General features: G+C 37.5%; 1 long non-coding RNA gene across 1 annotated transcript; it reads right to left on the bottom strand.

Annotated features, from left to right (window-relative positions):
* Window positions 11,125–14,477, bottom strand: LOC109228976. The gene is made up of 3 exons (XR_002068485.1): window positions 14,371–14,477; window positions 13,579–13,710; window positions 11,125–11,773 (listed from the first exon to the last, which is right to left on the bottom strand). It is a non-coding gene; the product is annotated as an uncharacterized LOC109228976 (long non-coding RNA).

The raw sequence follows: 15,213 nt of genomic DNA on the forward strand, positions 1-15,213 counted from the left end.
ACAATATAATACATATGAATAATAATAGCAGAAGAAAATAGTCTGCACTTTTGAAAAGCTAACCAAAGTCTGTTCTATAATTCTATACCCTCCAACGTGACTAACTATATATAGAAAAAATATTTATCCAAGGAAAAAAGCATAAAGAAAGCATATTAAGATTTATAAATGCATGCTTCAGTATTAGAACCAAAGCTTTTCATTATGTTTTAAAACACAAATTCAAAGATTCATTTTTCTGGCACTTAACTATACAAGCTTTCAAGAAAAGAAACAAAATGTTTGCAACATCGATCTAACATCCCTGGTAAGTCAAATACTTGATCTAGACATTAATTTTTTGTAATTTCTATATTTTTGGTGAGTAAGTTATTCATCTTGCACTAAATTACAACAAATAAAAATAAAGTATGGCAAAGATAAGAAAGAATTTATAACAGATAACCAGGCAATGCCTGCCAAGAACCAGTTCCAACTCATAGTAAGGACAACTTTCAAAAGAAACTTAATTGCTGAAGCCTAATTAACATTGCCTTAAAAGAAGCCTAGACCCGATAGCTAATAACAGGATAAAAAATATTTTCATCCGGGTTAGTCATACATAAAAAGCTATCTATTTGTACGAGGAACTCAGTCAAATCCACCTCCGGCCTTCAAGAAAAATGAAGTGAAAGAAAAGAAAAGTTAAAAGCAACAGAGGAAGAAAGAAATTATCGAGAAAATCATGAAAGCAACAAACTGGCGACATAGTAGATTAATTATCAAAGAACATAACAAAATAGCAAAAGCTAAAAATATGTATAAATCTCAAGCAGCAAGAAATAGATCCTACTAATTTTATTCAAATAGTTGAACAGAAATATGATTGACTGGCATATTACCTAGGCCAATTCATGAAAAAAGGAAAAACTAAACATATCATCTCAACGTTTTAGTTTTAGTTTCAATAGTCATTTCCCTACCCATTTTGAACATATCCATCATTGTTCCTCTTCATCTCTTATTTCTCTATTATTGTACTTTGTAACGACCCGACCGGTCGTTTTGAGCCCTAGCGCGCCGTTCAACAGTTCGAGGTCATGAGCAGCTTCAATTCAAGCATTATGACTTGTACACGTGGTCGAAATTAAATTTCAGGAAGTTCGGAGTTGACTTGGGGAGGAAATTCTCATTTCGGAAGCTTTAAGTTGAGAGAATTGACAAGGATTAGATTTTAGAGTAAACGACCTCGGAATCGGGATCTGAAGGTTCCAGCAGGTTCGTATGATGATTCGGACTTGGGCGTATGCCCGGATCGGATTTTGGGTGACTCGGGAGCGTTTTGGCGCCTATTGTAGAAGTTAGCATTTTGGAAGAAATTTCATAAGTTTAGGTTGAAGTGCATTTCAGTGTTATCGATATCTGTTTGGGATTCCGAGTCTGGGAGTAGCTCCGTATGGTGATTCTGGAGTTGGGAGCACGATCGCAAGTGAATTCGGATGTCCGTGGAGCATTTTGGAGCCATTTGGCTAAGGATAGAAATTTGAAGGTTTTTGAGAGGTTTGACCGGAGGTGGACTTTTTGATATCGGGGTCGGAATCCGATTCCGAAAGTTGGAGTAGGTCCCTAATGTCGAATATGACTTGTGCGCAAAATTTGAAGTTAATCGGACGTGATTTGATAGGTTTAAACATCGAAAGTAGAAGTTTGAAATTCTAAAGTTCACTAAGCTTGGATTGGAGTGCGATTCATGGTTTTAGCGTTGTTTGATGTGATTTGAGGCCTCAAGAAAGTCCGTGTTATGTTATGGGACTGGTTGGAGTGATTGGATGGGGTCCCGGCGGCCTCCGGTGTGTTTCGGGGTGGTTTCGGATCATTTCGGGCTGTTTTACAATAGCTGATGCTGGTATCTGGTGTTGTTCATCGCGTTCGCGGGGATCCTCCCGCGTTCGCGAAGAAGGATTTGGCTTCAGGGACTTTGTTCTTCGCGTTCACGAAGGGGTCATCGCGTTCGCGAAGAACGAAATCTCTGTTGCACAGGTCTGACTTCGGAGGCTCATATCTCGCAATCAATAAAGAATTTGGAGATAATCCCAAAATAAAAGTTGTAGCTCTTTGTGTCTAGTTTTCAGAAAAGTAAATTATTTAGCATTTGCATTTGTGTACAAAACGTTATGTCCAGTACACTACAGGCTGTCCAGGAAGATGAAGAAGAAATTTGTGTTGCACAGGGCTGACTTTGGCAGCTTATATCTCAAAATCTATAAGAAATTGGGAAATTTCCAAAACATGAACTGTAGATCTTGGTGTCTAGTTTTCAAAACATTAAACCATTTTTCATTTGGAGTTTTTATAAAAAGTTATGGCCATTATACTAGAGGCTGTCTGAGAAGAGTTTGAAAAATGGTTTCTGAGAATTTTCTTCTTCGCGAACGTGACGGGTGTCTTGCGAACGCAAAAAAGAGTCGCCTGGGCAGTGTATAAGTGTAATGAAATGGGTTTGGCTCATTTAATCTCATTTCCTCCATGGGAGCCGACCTAGGAGAAATTTTTGAGCTCCATTTTCATCATCCATGTCAAGGTAAGTGGTTCCCACCTATTGCAAGTTAATTACTTGGATTATATCTAGATTTTAACATGGAAAATCATGGGAAATTAGTGAAAATTGGGCTTCAAAGAAAAACCTAGATATTTGGTATTCTTGGAATTTGACCACGATTTGGGCACGAAATTTGGAGAAAATTATATATTTGAGTTCGTGAGGTTATGGGTAGACTTTATCTTCGAAAAATTTTGGAATCCGGGCACGTGGGATCAAGGTTAATTTTGTCAACTTTTCGATCGGGGTTAGAAATTATTTTAAATTAGATTATAATGAGTAATTGATCATATATTAATGAGTTTACATAATTCTTGGCTAGTTTTGGAGCAATGTGCATCGATTTGAGTTTTCGGAAGGGCATGGAATAACGGTTATGGAACTTCGGAGCGAGGTGAGTCTCCTTTCTAACCTTGTAAGAGGGAATTGCCCCATAGGTGAGTTAATTTGTTATGTGCTCCTATTTGTGGGTGCTACGTACGCACGAGGTGACGAGAGTCCATGCGTAGCTACTATCATGCTTATATCCGGGTAGTCTAGGACCCAAAATCATGTTTTACTTGTGATAACTGTAACCTTATTGATAATTTAAATTGCTTAAATCATACCGAAGGGGTAAATGACTTTCTCAAAGAATTAAACTTCATCTTCTTGACTTGTAAAAGAGAAATTTACATCTCCTTGAATAATTGTTTCCCTGATGAAGTCTTCACTGACTGTTTGAATGTGTGTTTCTATGTGTACCTGCGTCGCATGTATGATTCGCGAGCAGGGTGATTTTTTATTTATATTTGACCGCGTCGCATGTATGATTCACGAGCGGGGTAATTGATGCATCTATGGTTCGCGCCATTCGACCCTCTGGCAGTGCACAGTTTTTTAAATATTGTTGGATCGGGACGTACGACCTCGGCATGATTTGGGCATGCTTGTATTGCTTGCCTTGATATTTATAAATGAGGACATTGCTTTCCCGGATTGAGAATAAATGTATAAATGATGGAAACGGATTTGGAAATTTCCCTATGAATAAAAGAATTGTTTACTTGCTCCATTCTATCGAGTTATAGCCATGTTTATAGAAATCCTTGATTTATTGTACAATTGGTATTTTATTATTGGACCAGTAGTAAGTGTCGAAGTCAACCTCTCGTCTCTACTTCTTCGAGGTTAGGCGGGATACTTACTGAGTACACGTTGTTTTTGTACTCATGCTACACTTGCTGTGCATTTTTGTTGCACAGGCACATGTACCTCTAGTGGCATAATGGGCGTAGCAGTACGGGTGATACAGAGACTTAGGTGAGCTGCATCCCTCGAGACGACCCGCAGCCAGCGGAGTCCCTTTCAGTGTATTATATTTACTTTCTGTCCAAGTTTGTATTCCGGACAACTATTGTACTTTATTGGATTTTCTAGTAATTGCTCATGCACTTGTGACACCGGGTTCTGGGATGATTTCGGGATTGTTCAGTAGTTTTGTAAAGACATCATAATTTATTCAGTGGAACTTATTATTTATTGTTTAAATGTATAAAAGAAGTGATTTCAGAAATATCTATAACGAGAAATTTCTAGTTAAATGGTGTTGGCTTGCCTGACAGTGGTGTCCGGCGCCATCACGACCCTTAGTGGATTTTGGGTCGTGACAACATGGTATCAGAGCACTAGGTTCCCTTAGGTCTCACGAGTCATGAGCAAGTCTAGTAGAGTCTTGCGGATCGGTACGGAGACGTCTGTACTTATCTTCGAGAGGCTACATGGATGTTAGGAGCACTCCTCTTCTTGATTCCTAGTCGTGCGGTTTGATTCCTTTGAGTCTTATGCCCTTGTTTCCTTCCTACACAATCTTATGCGACGCGAAGCGCTTATTATAAATCGGGAATTGAGGAATTGAAATGGTACTGCAGATGTGGTGCGAGATGTTTCCTCCTGCGTATTTGACTAGGCAGCGAAGGATGAGGAAGGACATGTGGGGAGTGTCAGGCGGTAGTTAAAATTTCTAGAAGGCCAGGTATAAGAAGCAAAGGTCGAGTAGTCGACTAAAGAGGTGAGTTTTGCTAAAGTGGGAGAGTTTGGGGTGATTTGGGAATTTTTGTGATTGGTGATTTGGGCCTACGGATTTATTTGAAGTGTAGGCTATTATGCGGCAGGAGATTTGATCTAACGGAAGGGAGCTGCTTGAAATGAAGAAGGATACGACATAGCTTTGAATTGGAAGGATGTTGTCGTGCACTTAATTGATGTCCACGAGAGGTGAATGGACTTGTGTAGCCAGAGAGTGAGCTGGGACTCCGGATGGGTCGTTAATGTCGTGGTGATTGCGCCCCACGTAGCAGCGTTGGAAGACATCAGCACGTAGATTCCACAGGCGGGATATCTCCAGTGAGCAGGCCGGCGGTCGCATGGTTGGCGAGGCTTCTACAAAGGGTTCTATTGGCTATACAGCAAGGAGATCGGTCGTGTAAACATGGTTGATGATTCAGAGTATAACAAGAGGGTTTTACAGAAAGATTCCGAGAATTTTGGCGGTTGATTGTGCAAGGTTATTTCAACAAGAGATAAAGGATCCTGGTGAATTCCAGAATTTGTGTAATAATGGCTTCAGGCTAAGTGGGAGAGTCCCACCGCCTATGATTAAGGATTGCCTAGTTAACTACTTGCGAGGTTTCTGATTATTAGCATATTAAGGAGTTATTTCAGCTACAGGAAAGGAACATAATTGGTAAATTGAGCAAAGGAATTGTTAAAGGTGTGCTATGGTTGGCCTTATTGGCTCATGTTCAGACTTGGGGAAGAATTCAGGATTCATGCCTTGTATGGATGCGAATTTCCAGGAAAGTGATTTTGTCGGGTGCTTCGTTGAGGGGGTATTCATGCGCTAGAAGATTTATGGAATTGATTACGTTCGGGGCCAAGTCAGAGCGGCTGGCTTTTAGCAACGGTCCTAGTGGATTCAAAAGGGCGAAGCGTAGTGCCTAGTGATTTCGAGCCTGTACGTACGGTTAAGAATCAAGCTTGGTAGCAGCTTATGAGAAGGGGGCACAGAATGTTCTATGATGTTTTGACTTGCAGTGTAGCCTTCGGGAGGTATGAAATGGTTTGTGGGGTTTGAGACGGCATGGCTCGTGATTCAGGGTCACTCGGGATGAGTGCGGATGGAGCATGTTATGTGTTGGATGGAGTATTATTATTTCTAAGGCAATCAAGGATAAATTGGAAGAAGGTAGACTGATTAGCCATAGTTGAATTGGCATATTGGTGGCAGTGATTAGTTCCTTCAGCGGATTGAGTATGCAAGTGAATTGTGGCGGCACGTGTGAGGCTTGTCGGCCGCTGTAATTGATGTTATTCAGAAGTATTCCACTGCTATGGCCTGCTATGCGTAGGCGGACTCCGGAAGGGCTGTGGTAGCTTAGACCACTACTCAGAGATCTGCATATTCTACGGTTATGAGAGTTCACCTGTGTGTTTCTATGGTTCTCCTAAAGTGAGTTAAGTGAAAAAAATTTTATATAATGAAGTGTAAACTATTAGTGATTCCGGATTATGATGAAAATTGTGTTCTATCGTATATTGGCATGTTGGGTGCAGTGAGTGGTATGGAGTTCGAAGAGGAGATCAAGGTTGCAGTTCGGTGTTGACAAGGAAGTCACGAGCTCGGATGAGCAGGGAAGTAGTTTCAATGTTTTAAGTAAGTTGGTGTTGCCTTCAGTGTCACCTGAGATCTGTGTTTGTGAAGAAGGCTTTGCATCCTGGTTAAGGATTCTGGGTCGCTTTTTAACATTAGTGCGGTCGGTGGTCTGGATGTACAGACCTGTCGCGGGAAAGTTGTATAAGTGTGACATGTAGTCACTTGATTGGTTGAAGAGTTAAACCAAGTAGGAAGATTATGGTAATATCGCTAATTTGAGAATGTATGCCTGGAGGGCACTCGATTTTTTTGGGTTGTGGAGGATTACTCCGGTTATGATGGTTGTCCTTATGTGTTATGAGAAAAAGGGAAGTATTTATGGGCCTTTGAGAGGTTATTAGCCTAGTTCAGTGCGATCAGAACCAGCTTGAGGTTTGCGGAGGGGTTTAAATGTGAATATGGGCTTTATATCAGGCCAGATATGTTCATTTCAGTAAGGCGCTCCTTGTGGAAGAGCAGTCAAAGTGTTATTTCATCGTCAGTCATTTCAACTAATGATATATTGTGCCGTGTGAGTTGTGAGATGGCTTGGTGAACTGCTTATGTGTTGAGGTTTCGCGTAGAGGCAATGTTATATGAGCTAAATGGCTCTTGAGATGCAGATCGTATATCACACCCCAGTTGTGCTTGAGTTTTGTAGCCTATGGCATTATATGTCTCCCCAGGGATGGTATTATGCACTTAGCGTGCTTGTGACCGATATTCGGTATCTTGTTGTAATGAGCAATTTAGCTCGATGTGTATCTCCTTATGTGAGTTTTATGTGCGGATCGGGTTGCACGCCGCAACAGTGTGATGATAATTACAGTCCCTTATATTATATTCTATGTGTTTTGTTTCTCCATTTTCTGAGGAAAGCTCATATTAGTTGCGTGATTTGAGTAGTCCCTTTCAGAGTTCGTCTTCCTTTTGTATCGCATTCGAATTGGTAGCCTATTGGCACATTGCGGCATCATATGAGACTTTTGACCATGTTCGGGGTGGCTTATTGCATGAGCAGTTCATACTGGGTGAGACGAGATCATTGGACTTAGGATCAGTGCAATCTGAATATATGAAGTATATTAAGGAGCAAAGACCATTATTTGGTTCAGAAAGAGGTGATGGTTCTTGACAGGAGTATAGACCCTATGAATCGTTGATTCGGCAGTTGGTTATGAATTTCTACACATCCTTCCATCGTGGCGGCATTGCGAGGGTTGGAACAGGACTTATATATGTCATGGGGTGCATTGTGAGCATCAGATTCGGGAAATGTCGACTATTATGACCAGAGAGTGTTATTATGGTCTTGTGAATGATGGGGTGCATGGTGTGAATTCAGCAAGGGTGTGCAGTCATGTTCTGGTACAGCGTGTGGTGATTGATACGGTTTCCATATGTCGAAAGCAGGCCTGGCAGAGAATTTCGAATGTTGAAACTGGGCTCCAAGGCTTATTTGCCTAAATGAAAGAGGGTATCTTTAGATTTGATCGAGCTGATGTGCCCAACTGAGTTGTGGTAGCACGGGTAGGTGCGCGAGGTATTAAGCAGTGATTCCAGACAACCCCAGCACAGTTCCTAGCACGTTCGAGGACGAACGTATGTTTAAGTGGGGGAGGATGTAACGACCCGATCGGTCGTTTTGAGCCCTAGCGCGCCGTTCAGCAGTTCGAGGCCATGAGCAGCTTCAATTCAGGCATTATGACTTGTACGCGTGGTCGGAATTAAATTTCAGGAAGTTCGGAGTTGACTTGGGGAGGAAATTCTCATTTCAGAAGCTTTAAGTTGAGAGAATTGACTAGGATTGGATTTCAGAGTAAACGACCTCATGCTTATATCCGGGTAGTCTAGGACCCAAAATCATGTTTTACTTGTGATAACTGTAACCTTATTGATAATTTAAATTGCTTAAATCATACCGAAGTGGCAAATAACTTTCTAAAAGAATTAAACTTCATCTTCTTGACTTGTAAAAGTGAAATTTACATCTCCTTGAATAATTGTTTCCCTGATGAAGTCTTCACTGACTGTTTGAATGTGTGTTTCTATGTGTACCTGCGTCGCATGTATGATTCGCGAGCAGGGTGATTTTTTATTGATAATTGACCGGGTCGCATGTATGATTCGCGAGCCAGGTAATAGATGCACCTATGGTTCGCGCCATTCGACCCTCTGGCAGTGCACAGTTTAAATATTATTGGATCGGGCCGTACGACCTCGGCATGATTTGCGCATGCTTGTATTGCTTGCCTTGATATTTATAAATGAGGACATTGCTTTCCCGGATTGAGAATAAATGTATAAATGATGAAAACGGATTTGGAAATTTCCCTATGAATAAAAGAATTGTTTACTTGCTCCATTCTATCGAGTTATAGCCATGTTTATAGAAATCCTTAATTTATTGTACAATTGGTATTTTATTATTGGACCACTAGTAAGTGTCGAAGTCGACCTCTCGTCTCTACTTCTTCGAGGTTAGGCGGGATACTTACTGAGTACACGTTGTTTTTGTACTCATGCTACACTTGTTGTGCATTTTTGTTGCACAAGCACATGTACCTCTAGTGGCCTAATGGACATAGCAATACGGATGATACAGAGACTTAGGTGAGCTGCATCCCTCGAGACGACCCGCAGCCAGCAGAGTCCCTTTCAATGTATTATATTTACTTTCTGTCCAAGTTTGTATTTCGGACAGCTATTGTACTTTATTGGATTTTCTAGTAATTGCTCATGCACTTGTGACACCGGGTTATGGGATGATTTCGGGATTGTTCAGTAGTTTTGTAAAGTTGACATCATTATTTATTCAGTGGAACTTATTATTTATTGTTTAAATGTATAAAAGAAGTGATCTCAGAAATATCTAAAACGAAAAATTTCTAGTTAAACGGTGTTGGCTTGCATGACAGTGGTGTCCGGCGCCATCCCGACCCTTAGTGGATTTTGGGTTGTGACATACTTCTTACCTACATTCTCTTCTTTTTCTTTTTCAGTATTCTATTCCATAAATTCTTCAATCAAGTAAAAGATAAATAATTAAAAATTTCGTAAAAAATGTGAAAACCGTAAACTTACCAAATTAACTTCCAAATTTTAAGTAAACGTCTATACTTCCAACAAACACATTACATTATATTATTAAAGGAACTAAAACATTCTATAATTTTGGAGAGTCGCACTTCCCAAAACATTAGCCTAGTCATTTTACATCCTATTTGAGTTGCTCTTTTTTCTTGTTTTCTTTCTTTTAATATTTCTTGGTCTATTGCTAGTTGCATTCTTTGTTCGTCTTTAGGGAAAGAAAAAGAAACTAGGCTTTTGTGTAGTAACGCATAGAACCATTGTTACCTGTATTGTTATTTATCTTTTGCGTTATATACATTTTAAATTTTCTGAAACGTATTATTATATCAATCACTTTGTAATACTTGTCGAAGTCTGACACTTCATACAAAAATTATACAATAATTCGACTACAATTTAGAGCATTCTATGTAGGTTTTACACTATTTTACAACAATAACAACAACAACCCAGTAAAATCTCACAAGTCGGATCTAGGGAGGATAGAGTATACGCATACTCTACCACTACCCAAAGGGGGTAGAGAGGCTGTTTCTGATAGACACTTGACTCAAGCCGATGAAAAAGACAATATATCAGTACCAACAACAGAAAGTATAAAAATAATAATAGCATCATAAGTACCAGAAAATAGATGAAAAATAATAACAGTAACAATAATGTAAGAAAGGCTCGGCAGGTTCTACACTATTTTATTTTAAAAAAAGTTCTGTCATCTGAATTTACTTTTTTATTCAAAGTTCACCAGTAAATAAATTCTCAAAAGACAAAATACCTTTAAATAGATCAATTCAATTACTCATCAAAGTAACCTCTCTCCCCGCAATCGATTCCGTAGGTTTACTTAGAGAAACACTATAAAGAAAGCAGTAGGAAGTACGCACAATTTCGTAAATACTGTTGAACAAATCTTTTCTTTGTGCTCGCAAAGGTCTTTACTTTACCTGAGCAGACCCAATATTAGGCTCACCCTTGTTCATCTTCCAGAAGGAAAGCTCCAGTATGAGGGCTTCCCTTTTTCATCTATGTACCGATGCAGTTATTAGTTCGGGGTCCTGCATCCAAAGTTACATAGTCTAAAGACAACAAAATATCCAGCACAATTTTGAAACCTCAATTTCAAACTTTTAGCCTTCAATGCCACATTGCATATGAAAAATTTAAATAAAACACCTTATGGTAAAGTTCGTTACTGAGATTTTTTTTTGTTGATCTTTCATGTGTAGTTTATCAAGTTAAATTTTTCAAATGTGAAAGTCAAAGAGTAAATAATATACATATATCATTGTATGTCAAGAAAGTGTAGATCTTGTTAATATGTGATTAAAGGGAACAAAAATGCCGAATTCAGCTCTCAAGTAAACATCATAGTTCTTCTATTTATGACACATTATCAGACACCTTGGTTGCATGAGAGATCTTGCTTATTTCTTCGTCATTTTTGTCCTAGATGGAAATTCATTATGCCCAAATCATGTTTAAACCTATGTAGAAATTTTTCCAACAAAGATGTGCAAATCAGACGTAAACAATGGAACAAATCACCATAGAGGGTAGTGAATAAGAGAAACCACCAAATACCCATTACCAACACATGTGTGCAATAAACAAAGAAAGACTGGAGAAAAATTCAGCAAAACTCCGAACGAAATATAGCACACACTAAAGAAAAATTGGAAAATTTTGAAAGGAAACTCAAAAAATAAGGCTAGAAAGTGTAACAAAAGGAACATAGTATACATAATGCAAATCTGGGATGTGAAAGTGAAATGCACATATATTCGAAAGGCAACTAATTAATTAGGATCAAATTCAGAAGTAGAACCAAATTCCATCAGTATGGTCTTAAAACTTGGGAAAGAAGAGATCGAAAAAGAGAAGGAAAGAGTTAGAGAGAAACAAACACGAAAATCTCTGAGTAGGAGTTCGTGTTTTATGGCAAATGAAGATACAGAGGAATATGAGAGAGATGAAGGAAATCGAAAAGACAATTCTAGACTGAGAGTATAAAGATAATTTTACCCTTGGTCGACCACACTTGCCTTTTCTATATAATAGACTAGATGCTGGCTGCCCGTGCAGAGCACGGGCCCAACGACCAACACTTCAACAACAGAATTTAGGATAAGTGGTCAACTTTGTTAATTAACACCAAATGCTATGTAGTAAGTTATATACATCTTGTAAGTTAGTCTAAAAGGTGCAGCCATTTGCGCCCTCGTGTGTATATCACAGATGCATCTTCAAATCTGTATTTGCATTCTCGTGTGTATATCGCAGATGCATCTTCAGAACATCAGTAGTTTCTTTCTTGTAGCTTGTCCATATTATTCAAGCAAGTACCGTATTCGAAACAGCCTTGTGTTCCTATCTTCCTTCCGAAAGCTGATGGTAGCGCCTCTTAGATCACCATGCATGATTCCATTTAACTACAAACATACATAGAACACTTGCATTCTTAAGTAGCTATGGTACAATGTAAAGAAAAACGTATGTCTTCTGAGTTACTGGAGCGAAGTTAAAATCTATTACATAAGGTGTAACCTTTTGTCAGACAATCTTGCACAATGTTGTTCAAATAAAACCAATAAATATGGAGAGGAGGGGCTAGAAGTAATGAGCCTATATACATTTCCATATAAGTTCAATTGCCAGTTGTGTGAGAGGAGGGCTTAAGGTTAAAAGCTTATAGCAAGCGCTAACAGAGTAGTTGCCATCATTATCCCTTTTCAGATTATTCTATGAAGTTCTATTGTAGGAAGAGGTATTGCATAAAATCCACAATATTTTATCAGCAATGCACAAAATGTCTTCATTAGTTATCCAGTAGCTTAGTTTACAAAGATAGAAGTTTAGTAGAAACGTAGTTTTAGTGAGTATTACTATATATTGTTAGTGTAACCATGTCTCTGAAAATGCCATAGAAGATTTTTATTTGACACAAATATTGATGCTTTCTCAACAAAAGAAAAAGTACACACAGATTGCTTATACTTATGTTCACAACCAAGGGCAACAACTGCACATAAATAGTTTTATAGTGAGTAATACCATATGTTGTCATTGTAACCGTACACCAGTTAAATGTTATAGAAGGTTCTTATTTGATACACAAATATTGATGATAAAGTATTCTTTCTCCACAAAAGAAAAAGTATAGTTAGGTTGTTCATACTTCTGTTCACGACCAAGGCAACAACTGCATAGAAATAGGTTTATAGTGAGTAGTACTATATGTTGTCAATAGAAGGTTTATTTGATAAATAAATATTGATGATAAAGTATTCTTTCTCAAAAAAAGAAAAAGTATGGTCAGATTGTTCATACTTTTGTTTATGATCAAGGCAAGAGTCACACATAAACATGAGAAATTACTAAGTTTGCCAGAACCAAGTTGGTACTCAGATGAATAAGTTAATAACAAGATTGATCAATGTAGGCGATAATACTACCTATAATATATCTGCATATGTTGCAATATATGCAATAATACTACCTACAATGTAAGTGCTACATAAGAAGAAAAGGGAAAAAACATCATTCAGTGTGTATGAGTAATGCTAAGTGAACATGTATTGAAGTTAGATATGTTTGATTTGGATTAATGAAGTTCCCTTTAGATAACACATCAAATTTTATTAGAAGAAAAGAATCCACAATCCATGAGATACTGTAATTATAGAATACCTGGCATTGAAAAGGTATACACATGCAACATCCTATAAAGAAATGAATGAGTCCCTTTTTAAAATAAAAAAAATATCAAACTTAACATGTACAGTGCCTTCCAGATGAAAGTGCCACAGAACCATCAAAGACAAATTGATGTTCTCCATATGGATATCCTAAAACGTTAGTCCATCAAATTAACCCTAAATATTATAATTGATCACCATAAGCATCCTAACTTTCACTTCTTTCATTTCATTAAATGTGCAATCAACTTGGCTTTGTCTTGACGATTAGCTGAAGAGAGGGTGGCCAAAGCCACGACCTTTGCATTACTTAACATTCTTCTTAGGATTTCCTGTTGTGCAAGGGGAGACTGTTGAATAAATCTTATACTATGTACCTAAACTTCAATAGGACCATCACAATCTAACAACGGGAAAAAAAGGCTTCACATTAATACACAATCAGAATTACTAAATGGCAACAGTGTAACATAATAAATTATCGTACCCTTTTTACTTTCAACTACAAAGAATTGTTTTAAAAGTACATCCTGACTTACTTGAAACAGTATCTTTTTGTCAGTTACCTCTCTTTGATACTCATATTTCCAACTTCCTCTTGTTACGTTTATGTGAACAAACGACCATAGGCTGGGTTTGGTGTCTTCCTTGGAGCTTTCTCTTGTTCCATCCTATCAAACATCATTTAGGAGGTAGCTATTAGTGGAGGCATCACCTTCCACGTACACTTTCAAAGAGACCGAAGAAATTTCGAATAAATAACATGAAAACATTTGTCTCAAAGATAACAATAACGATGAAAGGGAAATATATAAAATGTTTCAATAAAAAAAGTTCATCATTTTTTAGATTCGACGTAGAAAATTTGGAGATAAGGTATTATCTAAACGCTTCTTTTCTCTGACTTGCTCTTTCAAATAAAAGCGTAAATAAAGAACTTCATAAAAAAAAGAACTTCATCAAAAAAGAAACAGAATAGTGAAAGAAAATGCTCAAAAGAATCAGTAAGCACACACTAAAGATGGACAAGCCATATCATCAAATACCATATGTGCATAGTCTACTTCAATATTTTTTGTTTCTTTGNGATTAAACGAATTGGGGGCTATTCCGTGAATTGTTACAGCGGAGAATCTATAATTCAAGTTTTTTTGTGAAGTTCTATCTTCCACATCAGAAAGATTCCTTTTTGATAGTTTGATAAAAATTAACCCAAAATTAAAAGGGGAAAAAGTACCTTGGAAACTATAAGCTAGATATGTCTTGTGAAACAGAGATAGAGAAGAAAGCCGACAAAAACATAACAAAACAATAAAAAAGAAAAGAAGTACCTTAAGATGAAGAAGTATATAAACCCAGAGAAATTAGCTTATGGAGAGAGAGAGATTGAGGGAGTGCTTCTTAAAAGAGAGAGATATTGATAGAAAGGGAAAGATACGGATTATGCAAAGATGTATCTATGACCTAAGTAGTTGATTTACCAGTTTATCCCTCAATATATGCAAAATTTCGAAACTACCCTGGGTCGACCAACTTCTCTTTTCTATATAATAGAAAAAATTGTGACTTCACAATGCCTAGTTGGCAATCAACTTATCAAGATCTTGTCAGCCTTGTTTCATTGACCATGTTATCTAGAGGACCGATGAGCTTTACTCTATTTCACGTTGTTTTTAATCTTTAGAAGTCTTAATTAGAGAGTTAAAGAGGTTTTTTTTATCAAGTTCTTTAAATATCTTTTGAATATTTTAAATTCAAGTTCTTTAAATATTATTTAAATATTTAAATTATTAAATAATTTGATTTATAGCACTTTTTATATAGTTTTTATATATATCAAATTTATTTCCAAAAATCTAAAGAATTAAAGTCAAAATTAATACCGAAAATATCGATCAATTATTTTGATCCTTATACTCCGAATAACGTCAAACAAACTGGAACGGAAGAGTATGATTTATGCGGGAGTGAGAAGGTGAGCCATAACAAGACATATTGTTCCTTACTCATGAGTCATGACTCGATTGTCTCAAGTTTTACGGATAGGCAAAAGTACTGCTTATCACCTTGTCAACAATGTGCATAATGGAATTTTCCTCTTGTTTACCCTATAATTCGAATAACAATTAAACTAGTATTGTGGTTCTAAAGATATGTGATTTAATCCAATACTA

The sequence above is a fragment of the Nicotiana attenuata genome, chromosome 7 (genome assembly GCF_001879085.1).
Source record: "Nicotiana attenuata strain UT chromosome 7, NIATTr2, whole genome shotgun sequence".
In the NCBI taxonomy this organism is placed as follows: Eukaryota; Viridiplantae; Streptophyta; class Magnoliopsida; order Solanales; family Solanaceae; genus Nicotiana; species Nicotiana attenuata.